Source organism: Octopus bimaculoides, chromosome 12 (assembly GCF_001194135.2).
Source record: "Octopus bimaculoides isolate UCB-OBI-ISO-001 chromosome 12, ASM119413v2, whole genome shotgun sequence".
Lineage (NCBI taxonomy): Eukaryota > Metazoa > Mollusca > Cephalopoda > Octopoda > Octopodidae > Octopus > Octopus bimaculoides.
In genome coordinates, this window is record NC_068992.1 from 65208239 (window position 1) to 65221416 (window position 13178).

The following is a 13178-nucleotide window of genomic DNA, read 5'->3' on the forward strand; positions in this document are numbered from 1 at the left end:
TATATATGTACATACATACATATACACACACACACATATATATACAACTATATTTATATACATACGATCCATAATTTATTTTTATATTTTATGCAACTATAATGCACACACACACACACATATATATATATATGTATATGATATATAATATATATTGTATATTTTTATATAATACATACCTTCATACCTATGTAGTTAGATATATATATATATACGCAGAAACGCGCCCTCCCCCCCACACATATATGCACGCGCCTACGTCAGGTGTATGCGTGTACACGAAGCAGAGTGTGTTTGTGTAATGTGTCAACGTTTGAAAACATTATATAACATTATATAGTATAATACGTCGATAATATTTGAAAATGTCAATAAATGTGTATTTCTAAAGACTTCCACATTTCGATCTACACTATGGTCGATACACATATATACACAAACACACACACACGCGTCACGCATTTAAACTCACACACACATACATATACGCATATCTATCTATCTATCTATCTATCTATCTATCTCTCTATCTATCTATCTATCTATCTATCGATCTACCTATCCATCTATATATCTATCTATCCATCTATCTATACACACACACACACACACACACACACACACACACACACACACACACATATATATATATATATATATCTTTATATATATACACGCACGTTTACAGTGAGCGAATATACCTGACACCTAACATTTTTCATGTTCACAATCTAAAGGGAATACACTTCCATTACTGGGTGTGTATGTTTGTATGTGTGTATGTATTTATGTATGTGTGTATGCACACACACACACACACACACACACGTTTATTCTTATATATATACACACGTTTACCTCCGTTAACAAAATTGTTACGTGTCAATATTCCGTTATTTCTTCACTTTTAATGCAACGTAGACGACTTAGACCTTTTCCAAGAACTCATCGTAACACACGATATATTTTCCGACGGCTTTTAGATAAGATTTCTGTTGTTAAAAATGTGTATGGAAGAGTCTGTCTTCTGCTCTCTAGACTCTACACTCAGTCTTGTTTAATTTTTAAGATCTCCGTTAGTAAAGTTGACATTTTGCATACAATCTAAAAGACACCGACATCAATCTTGCCAGATTTCTTTTCTTGCACCATTCATACAAAACTATTTCTGATTGAATTTGTTCTATCCTCTGACTTATGATTTTCCTGACCTATATTTGGATACAGTGGAGGCGCAATAGCCCAGTGGTTAGGGAAGCGGACTCGTGGTTGCAGCATCGCGGCATCTATTCCCAGATACCGGGCGTTGTGAGTGTTTATTGAGCGAAAATACCTAGAGCTCTACGAGGCTACAATAGGGGCTGGTGGCGAACCCTGCTGCACTCTTTCACCATAACTTTCTGTCACTTTTTCTTCTTGTTTCTGTTGTACCTGCGTTTCAAAGGGCCAGCTTTGTCACGCTCTGTGTCACACTGTATCTCCTCGAGAACTACGTTAAGGTTGCACGTGTCTGTGGAGTGCTCAGCCACTTGCACGTTAATTTCACGAGCAGGCTGTTCCGTTAATCGGATCAGCTGGAACCCTCGTCGTCGCAACGACGGAATACCACGAATATTTGGATACATCTTCCTTTGAACTCTAATGACGTGTCTATGTCTTACTTGTACTAAGTTATTTTTAATATATTTTGTGATTTGAATAATGCATCTTTCTTAGTTCTAACATAAGTTTAAAAAAAAACCTTTTTCCATAGAGTGTGCTAATGAAGGTGTTTTAGGACTTTAATATGCAAGTGCTGTAGGTTATCCCATATTCATTTAACCAAGGGCTGAATTATTCTTCTCACAGCAATCTATGAAAACCACTCAATCAAAAAATCCTATTTAACCCAAGATATATCTACAAAAATTCCAGATAACAAACACATTAGATTCGGAGAAACCTGACATTTCACTTGAATTATCAAAATGATAAATAGCCAATGGGTTATGTTTTGAATCTTCAAAGAATTTGTTTCTTAAATTGAGATGACCTTCTACTAATATATATTCACTTGCCATGTAATTCAAAGATTTTGGTGTCCATCGTTTCTAAAAATCGCTCACATATATTTAACATTAAACACCAGTTTTATTGGATATCCATCTCTTTCATTAATACCCTTCAAATATTTTGTAAATCGCAATGGGAACCGATTATCAGCATGCTGATAAGCGGTTTATATCATTTATAGTGATGTTGATGTTGCTGCTGCTGTAGTTGTTACTGTTTCTGTTGATTCCTCTATTATCCAAAATCTATGGACATTATAAAATTTACTGAGCTATTCGAACCATTCATTAGAATCAATAAAAATTTGAGTTACTCAGCTTATTTTACCAAATCAATATCAATTCCGATTCCAAATCGGCGAACTAACAGATTCTTTAGCATGCCGTCCAAAATACTTGGCGCTATTTCGTTCGTCTTTACTCTCCAAGTTCAAATTCCGATGAGGTCAACTTTAACTTTCATTCTTCCGTGGTCGAAAACATAAGTACCAGTTGAACATTGGGGTTGATGTAATCGACTTAACCCCTCCTTCCGAAATTACTGGACTCATGCCAATATTAACTTCATTTCCCCCCACCCCATCAAATGCTTTAGCACTCAAACTAATACACACATTAGCGAATCGCACCATCACTTGCAATGCAGCTTGTTAATATTGAAATATAAACTAATTTTTACCATAGAAGCTGACTAACAACTTATTTACGACTATTCTTAATTCTCTGTGTGTAACGTTTGGATTAAAAATAAAATGGTGAGAATTCCATTTTCTGATTATTGTTAGAAAAATGTTCTCGATGTTTTTACCGTTGTTGCAGCTGTTGTTGTTGTTGTTGATGTTATAGACCTTATTGCTATTATAACAGCCGTTGCTTCAGTTGCTGCCGTTGTTTTGCAGCAGAAACAACAGCTACTCCTGTACTCGTTGCTGTTTGTTATTAGTGGTTATTCAGCAATCCCTTTTGAGCTAAACTACAATCACTAACAATCCAGATCTGACCATCTCGTTTTTCTTTCAAGTACACTGATAAGTAAGGTTACGTTAAGTAATGTGCCGTTATTAATTTTAAAAGGATAATGAGAAATTTGATGGATATTTAGCTGTTATATATAGAAGGTCGATCGATAAAGAGGTTCCCCCGACGGTTCGTTTAATCATTTATTTGTGATGTTGCCTAAAAAACAGGAAAAACAGAAGCGTTAACCCGAGCGTGGCATTTGTTAACGAAACTAAAACCGTTGATGGTTTCCTACACGGAAAATGAAACCATTGGAGCGAAGATTTGGGAATCCTTAGATGCATTCATAATGAGACAATGCGCGCGCGCGCGCACACACACACACACACACACACACACACACACATAAGCACATACACCCATACACAAAAACACGTACATGTATACACACGCACTCACATGCATAAATACAAACATAAGTATTTGTGTGTGGTGTGCGTGTGGTGTATGTGTAAATATATATATATATATATATATATATATACATCTCTGTCTACCTATACATATGTATGTGTGTGAACGCACGCGCGTATATATATTTACAGATATAGATATACAGATTCATAGATAAACATATACATACATATATTTGTGTATATTACATACATACATACATACATACATACATACATTGAATATTGTAAGTTCAGATTTTGCTACATTGTGGACTTGGGTATTAAATAACTACAAATAGAACGTGGAGAAGATGTGGGTTTGGTAAAATGAAATCAACCAGTTAACAAGCAATTTAAAAGTCGAGTCTATAAGCAGAACAGTGAAAGTATTCAAGGCTTTTCGCAAGTAGAAAATGTAGCATTCTTTTACTGTCTACGTTCCAATGATGGACATGCGTAACTTAGAAACCTATTCCTTGCTTACGGAAATATTTGAAGTAGAAGAGTACAAGCATATATACGTATATACGCATATACCTCCATACTTTCATTCAATTCATACATATATGCGTATATAGACACCTATATAAATACATGTATATATATATATATATATATATATATATATATATATATATATATATATATATATATATATATATACATAAGGAAGCTTTTGTTATAGAACAAACATTAAAATTGGGTCAACGACTTTACATACAACATGTGGAAGTGTGTTTACTTATGAAGTTTGGACGTTCTTTTCTGAGGGAAGTAAAAGATTTTTCAAATATTTTTTTAAAAAATGAAAAGAAATTTTTGATATTTTAATTGTCTGATAAAACATTTTAAGTCTGTGGACATTTATTTTATTTTATGTTTATCTTTATTTATTTTATCTTTATATTCTTATATTTGTCTATTAGTTTTTTCGGTAGTTTTTGAATTTTTAGCCGGTTATATAAAACATGTTTGATAGGCCGTTCGATTTGTATTATATTGAAATATATACTTTTACCTTCTGTAATTTTATGTATATGTATAATCTTTATGTGTTTGGGAACCATGGTGTTTTTTATATATATGATTACATGTTTGAGGGTTGGTGTTGTATATAAAGTCGTTGACCCAAATTTAATGTTTGTTCTATAACCAATGTTTCTTTATCTTCGTCTCATTTATATTTGAACAGTTCTTTTGCTGTCCTATAAATCCTTTTGTTTTTATAAAAGAGACAAATGTTATTTCTTGTTATATAATATATATATATATATATATATATATATATATATATATATATATATCGAAGACTGTTGACTCGTTAATCACATATGGCTTTTCGCACTAACGAATCTATGTAAATGAGCACTAAATATGTTAAAGCTAACAACATATAACCAGGTAAAAGCATTTATATAGTATAATTGAGAACAAAGTTATAAAACAAAGTTATAAAAGAATATAAAAGGACCATAAGGCATAGAAATGAGAGCAAAAGGACCATAAGGCATAGAAATGAGAGCAAAGAAGCAGTGAACAGCGATGTTAGCAAGACTCGTGCTGAACCTAAAACTTGCGCTGCATTGCAAAGACTCTCCCTAATAGCACTAATCAGTCGAAAGGCATGGATGCACGTTCACCCACGTACAAACTCGTATGAAGTTGGTAACTCCAAGATTCCCTCTCGAAACGTTCTGTCAAGGAATATCCAGAGTTATTCTTATTATTAACTGCGTGTGACAACAGCATTGTACAAGGAAATGTAATCTATATCGCGTATTGAGGACGCATCCGCTCGGTCTGTTAAACTAAATCGTATCTATGTGTGTGTTTATGTATGTGTGAATGCATATGTGTGAATGTTTCTGCATGTGTGTGCGCTACTTGTGTGTGGTTGAATGTCTGTGTGTGTGTTTGTGATAATTTCATATTATTATTAGACAGATAAGAAATGGCTGACTCTCCACAATTTCTGCAACTGCTCCTGTTGCTGCTGCTACTGCTGTTAATGGTGGTGACGGTACCTACTTTGTAAGCGGTGATCTCTGACAGTTGTCAGTCGAACGTTTATTGAATTCAAGTCTGCTTTTAAAATGATTTAGCATTTGTGTTAGTCTTCAATTTAATTCGCTAATAGTTGCAATTTTCGCTATAGAACATGGTCTACGACCTGAATGATTCACTTTGGTTGAGACAATTCTTAGACTACACACACCTTTAATCATTGTCTACTCATCTTTGCAGCGAATATAGACACATTCGGAGGAACTCGTAACTTTTATCTGAAACTCTTATTTATATCGACGGAACCATTAAGTTTTATCTCACAATCCTACTGATCGCTGTTTCTTCAGAAAATTGAACCATTTATTCTGAAGACACCGACTGAGCAATAAAACGTTTCATTGAAATAACAAAGAAAGTGGCGTGACAGATATTCGCCATTCGTTATTATCAATTGATCAGGGGATCAGTTAATGAATACGCAGGTCCGCTATGATTCTAACTTGGAATGCATCACGCTTTATATATAGATAGTCAAAAATCTATAACATACATGCACAACCGAAAACTTATCTGCTCGTATTCAATGCAGGCAACTGGAGAACACAATCTTTAGCTTTCAAATTCGGCCATAGATCAGGTTCATACCATCAAAATAGCTATGGGAGCAACTCCAGCCTCTCCATCTCTCTCTCTCTCTCTGTTTGTCTCTCTGCCCGTCTCCCTGTGTCTCTGTCTGTCACGCTGCTCTTCTCTCTTGGCCATCTGCACACACACACACACACACACACACACACACACACACACACACACACACACACACACACACACACACATACACACACACACATACACACACACACAGACAAACACACACACACACACACATAAACACACACAAACACACATAAACACACACAAACACACATAAAAGCACACGCATATTCAGGCTCACATATTGGTTTATAATAAGGCAACTAACTCCTCCACATTAGACAAGTTAATTATTCCAGCGACCTTCACTCCCGGGACTTTGACCCTCAGCATGAATTTTATTTTCCCTAAGATTATCTAACACGTGACCATCGCTGTTGTATTTGTTAAAAACTAACCCGTCATCACGGTACATTCCAATGCCAGAATTGTTTGTAACTAGAGTAGCCCATGAGAATTTCTACACTACTTCTACGGCATCATCAGGTTGAAATGATGAAGAATAATTTTCTGGAATATAATCTTACTTATGTCCATCACAAAAGACTCTTAAAATTTTCTAACTTATTGGCAAAGCTATATATAACTCCATTTCATGCGGAATCTTGGAAAATATGAAATTATATGAGATGTTTATTTCCTTCTGCGAACAACATATCTCCCAACTCAAATCTACCTCATCATATGTAGGTTCTGTTAGTTTTCTTTTCTAGTAAACGTAATCCAAGTTGTTTGCCAACAACATATGGACTACAAATGATTTTTTTTTTGCATTCATGTTCATAGCTGCGCATAGAAATAACAAATGTAGGAAATCACACACACGCAAACAAATGTGTGTGAACACACACACACACACATAATTATATATATGCATACATAACTACATACACACATTGATATATATATATATATATATATATATATATATATATATATATATATATATATATATATTTATACATACATGTATACACACACATACATACATACGTTCATACATACATATATACATACATGCATATGCATATATCCGCACGTGTATTAGTGATAACAAATAACCCTTCCTTAATTGGATGAAAATCACGCATCTGATTAGCTGACTGTAATGTTGTTCAGGGAAGAATAAAAAAATCATTGTGATTTTACTTAAAATGCCAATCTATATAAATATATCCAGAGAGACAGGAGGAGGAGGGAAAGAGCGAAAGTGAGGTAGAGAGAAAGAGAGGAAAAGAGAGGATGAGGAAGAGTTAGAAGGAGATGGAAAGTGATAGAGAATGTTATGTACACACATATCCCAATGTATGCCTCAACTTTAAACACACAAATATATGTACGGCCACCACCAGCCTCTCTCCCTCTCCATATTGATTTAAGATATTTTCAGATCCCAGCAATTAAAACTAGATGTAAAGAACCGTCCTGTGATATTGTAAAACTGTAAAATATTCTACAATGAATAATAAATATTTTCTTGTAGTGTTTATCGAAAAAAAAAATGTATTAGATCTCAAACATTCACGGATCAGTGAATGGCCGAGGTACTAAACGAAAGAGCGTCTCCATGCTGTTGCTTAGCCTGCTAGAAACAAGAGCCGAGTTTCGCTCATATCATGTTTGCCCTGTTGATTTATAGGAAAGGAATAACACGTTGGTTAATGTAGTTTTGGATACATTGTGTTTAAAACATAAAGATTGAAGGGAAAGGAAACCTGGGATGTATTTAATCATAAAGCTTGTTCAATCAAAGATAAATTGCAGCGAAGCAGCTTCATCCCCACCGACAGTAACGACCGTGTCAATAGCAGGATCAAGAACTGCAAGAGAAACAATAACAACGATCACCGTTCCAACAAAATCAACTTTATCAGCAGGAATAGTTTCAACAATGGTGACAGAAACACCGACAACAACGTCATCAATTTCAACAAGAACAAAGACGTTGTCAATCTCGCCAACAACAATATGAGTATCAACAACGAAAACAAGAACATTATCAACAACAACAACAACAACAACAACAACAACAACAACAACAACAACAACGCTAACAAGACATCAACAATAAAACATCAACAGAGCCAATAATAACTGCATCAACATTATTAACATCAACAAATGTACGTTGCTGTTCATAATTGCGCAGCAAATTTATTTGTACAGATCTTCTCAACAAAAGTGGTAAATGTTCGGTGAGCTGTGCGCATGCGTTATTTTCTCTCCAAGAGTATATCTATTTCACTTCCCAACTCAAATTATTTTACTATCACGGTGACAAACTTCAATTATATTCTGGATGCTTTACGATTCACATTGGGATACTGCCTAGTTACCAACCCCTACCTCCCAGACCCTGGTCTTCTGTACATTTTCCGTATGAGACCCTTCGTCCAGTCCTTCCTGTTCACAGTAGCTTCTCTCTGGGATCTGAAGTATTTTTCCTGCAAATATCTTCCTACTAAAGTTTTCACGGAATACTCACCGTCTACAACCAACAATCGGGAAATGTCTTAATGCACCATTCTTCACACTAGAAATAACAGTCAAAACTGCCTCAATACACACTATGCTGTCTTAAAGCGGGGTGACGCAGTTGTTGCAAATACGCAATGGCCAAGAAAACCAGGCTAAGAACCATAGATGGAATTTTGTCTTTGATGACGTCTCTGTACAGTTTAAACTCATCAAACGCTTAAAATAAAAATGTTTACGGCTGAAATAAAAATGTTTACACGTTTACCAGGAAATATAGTGGTTTTCTAAGAATTCTACACCATTTAATTGTGCTGAAAGAACGTTAAGGATACATCACGAATGAAAACTGTATAAATCCGATCATACTTTTTAAAGATTCACAATTTGTCGTTGGAAATTCAGCAACAAGTCTCATATTCAATGTAGGAAAGCAAAGTAAATGGTGCCGCTCATTTTCTAACAGTGAAAATGAAATCAGGGAAATAAATACTACACTACAAGTCGAAGGCAAAATTCAGTGGACAAAATTCAGTATATCCTTGTCTAAACTCTCGTTTCTATTTTTCGGTGATTGAGAGAAACACAAATTTACACCGTTTGAAGTACTTGGAGACCTGAATACATATTGTGTACTGAATGCCGTGTTTTATCACGTATTTATCAGTTGTGAATGGAAAATAATGTCAATTAATTCTATCATTTTCATTTGTATCAGAATATGAGGGATGAAGGTAAACGCGGTGAGACAACAATGTCTATTGAATTGATAAATCATTCGAACATAACTATAGTTTTGTTAACGAAACATGGCTACGCCTATCAATCAATTACGTTGTTTCTTGTTTCAGTTTTTCTTCTCTCTCCAAAAGAAATTCTAGTTTGTTTTTCTTATAGACATAAAAAAGAAATTATTATTCATTCATAAGAGCGAGGGAAAGATGGCGTTTCTCTGATGTTTACACGTTTCCCAGAAGATATAGTGATTTTCTAAGAATTCCACATCATTCAGCTGTGAGGAAACAACGTTGAGCTTACATCGCAACAAGTTGTTACCAGATCTCCATAAGATCTCACTAACAACTCATTTATACACCTATGAATGATTGGCTTACCATAAGATTCTTTTCTCTTTGCAATCCCATTCCATTCACTTCACCTATGTGGCTAATGCCTTTTCATGCCGTTGTTCTTTCTGAAATTTTGGCTGTGGTGCTATTTGAACCTGACCGATGTAAACTTATCTTCAATTATTCTGATGTAAAACCCATCCCGTTTTATTTTTTAGGAATAGTGTACTTCGTACGGCTTCCAAGGACATATAGCATGTGTTGCAAGGTGTAAGGTGAGGCATGTTTGACTGCTATTTCCAGTAATTTCAATAACGATCTAGATGTTCTGCCGTTGTCTTTTATTTATTTATTATTTTGTTTTAGAAGAACTCAACACTCGAGGTAAACTCTTGGACACTTGAGACCAAATTCGAGTTTCTGGTGAACGTCATTGTAATAAATGTTTGAATAGATCAAGAAAACCGACTATTAACAACTAAATCCCTCACATCACCCCCCCCCCGTCCGTTATGCTGGTCACTGCAAACCCTTCTGCCCGCCAACCAACCTGCTTGCTAGCCTAGCTTCCTTATAAAAACCTGGTGATTGATGTCAATAAATCTGAAACAAAGAATCAATACAGCAACGATAAATATGATTTTCTTGAATGTTCTCTCCTCGTTTTCTTACTTTCAGATGGATGTCATGAAAAAAGTTACTGCCCAGACATGGAGGGAAGAAAGAGAAAAACAACATACATTGAATATTATAAGAAAAAGCAACAGTATAAGTTTTGCGATAAAAAGAGGCATCTAACGGAATATTTCATATGCATGTAATAAATATTCAGATGCTAGTTGTAAGCCAAGCCTTGTTAGATAAGGATAATAAATTACGATAATCCGGTGAAGTCGTAGACACTTGTGAAATCCTCTATATTCGTATATGACTACTAATAACCATCAAACCGCTCGATTATCGATGAATAAATAACACTACCAGAAACGGTATTAGCATCTTGTGAATAATAAAATAAAAGCTAAGTAAATCAAAGAAATACATGTTCTTAAAGAAGTCTTTACAGATCAATGGAACTAGATGTATATTTTGTCTCTAAGTCAGTTACAGCTTCAGAAATTCTTCGTTATTGCTACTTTTTCTAGATTTATGACGAGAGAGAAAGAAATAAAGAAGACGGACAGACAATAAGATTTTACCTTAATTAACTTAATTATTTTGAAATGAAATTTCCTGGGATTGATTTTAATTGCAAGGCCTTAATTTTCGGACCTCGAGTAATACATCGACAAAACCGAATTAATTACACTACAGCTCATAATTAATTACTTCAATAAAAAAACTATTGTTTTAAAATTTTGGCACAAGGCCAGAAATTCTATTGTAAGGCGATTATATCGGCCTCAGAACTCAACAGGCACTTATTTTATCGACTTCGAAAGGATGAAAGGCAAAGTCGACCTCGGCGAAATTTGAACCCAGAACCTAACTGAATTCTCCGAACTGAATAAAATAATGACTTGAGATAGATATATGAGTTATTACCTAGGTTTTGGACTGTTTCTTGCCTGGGTTCAGAACTGTTTGAATTATGTATAATATTTATACTTCACGCATGTCTTAGCATCTTTCAAATACACCTGGATTTCAAAAAATTCGATTTCCATGCGCCTGTATTAATTCGGGCTTTAAGTCTCTGTTTCTCTCACTCATTCACTATCTATCTATCTATCTATCTATCTATCTATCTATCTATCTATCTATCTATTTACATTTCTATCTCTCTATCTATCTTAAAATACTTCCTGTTGTAGCTGTTACAGTTGCTCGGTAAAGATGAAGATACTAAGAAAGATATAACTGTAAAAAAATAAATAAATAAATAAATAAAAAATAAATAAAAATCCATTGGATTATGTGAAGAATATCTGCATATATCTTGTTTTCTTTATACCACACGGGGATTAAATGCTATGAAGAAGGTTTGTTAAGAGATGAAAGAACCAACATTATCGGCAGCAGACGACTGCCACATTCAATTACTCCACGCCTTAAAATACGATCGAATTCTTTACATCTTATATATTTTTTTCTCTCTTTGCTTTTTATTCCAAACTTATTTCTTAAAATTAGATCCAAACAATTTCTCAACGTCGCTTAAGCTGATTTCCTATGGATTCCACCTTGATTTACTGAAGTGTTCTAGATCCTGTAATCCTTTATTTGCTACTTAATGCCATCTTCCACAAAAGAATCGTTAAATTTATTTTATGAGCTTCCGAATTTAAAAACTGGTTTCCTTTATGTGTGTGTGTGCATGTAGATATGTCTGTGTGTATTACTTTCTTTACTTGCGTATATGTGCGTATATTCGTGGCTGTGTTTGTTTGTAGTGTATGTGTGTGTGTGAGTATGTGTACTATTGTTTGCAGTAATTTACAAAGTTGTTAAGACTATGAAGTCATACCAGTCATATGCCGGGTCAAATCTATCAACTCTTCAGTCATTTACATTCCTCATTGAGTTTCAAAGTCGATTAACTTTGAAAAGGTGAAAGAATCGGGTGCAACTAACTTCAACTGCGGGATCTGTTGCACATCAGGGGATCTAGCGACTTATAGTTTTTCTTCATCTAAAAAAAAAGAGAAGACATTATGAAATACAATAGATGTTCCCCGAGTGGTTGATCTCAGGCTTTCGACAAAAAAAACTCAATTATTTAATGAAATGAATGATTTACTCATGAAATCATCCCTCCTATTATAGGCACAAGGCGCCAGTACGAAGCTGGTACTTAATTTATTTATCCCGAAAGGATGAAAGGCAAAGTCGACCTCGGCAGAATTTGAACTCAGAACGTAAAGACGGACGACATACAGCTAGGTATTTCACCCAGCGTGCTAACGATTCTGCCAGCTCGCCACCTTTTTTGCTCCTGAAATAATGTAAGCGCCTGAATGATCCATTGCCATGTGTACTCTTAGATAATTCCTAGGCAGAACGAATGACATATAGTGTGTGACAAGTGTGTGTTCATTTTCAATTACATGTACTTCATTCAAAGCTCATCTGTACAGTTTGTGTTTACACAGTGTCATACACAAGTGATGAGTCAACTTGAGGTTATAAAAAAAAATGTCCTTTGCACAAGGTACCATGCAGTAGCATCAAACAAGGTACCTCATGGTTTGCAATGTGATCTTCTTAACCATTCGAACAAACAGCTACAGTCTACCATTTTCTGGTTGTGTAATAGACAAAGGTTTCATTCCTGTATCATTTAAAGTATTCTTGATAGAATGTTATGAGATGGGTTCTTTTTATCGACAATAGAATTTATATATAAGATGGAGACGAATTCCAACGTTCAATGTGGCAGGCTTGTATGTATGTATGTATGTATGTATGTATGTATGTATGTATGTATGTATGTATGTATGTATGTATGT

The 13178-nt window shown here is 34.7% G+C and overlaps 1 long non-coding RNA gene across 1 annotated transcript in view; it reads left to right on the plus strand.

Annotated features, from left to right (window-relative positions):
• Positions 1-11656, plus strand: part of LOC106884479 (uncharacterized) — a 29320-nt gene extending 17664 nt beyond the window's left edge. Inside the window, exons 2-3 of the long non-coding RNA XR_001411246.2 lie at positions 9948-10004; positions 10408-11656. This is a non-coding gene — a long non-coding RNA (uncharacterized LOC106884479). The remainder of the gene's footprint in view (positions 1-9947; positions 10005-10407) is intronic.
• The last annotated feature ends 1522 nt before the right edge of the window (positions 11657-13178 follow it).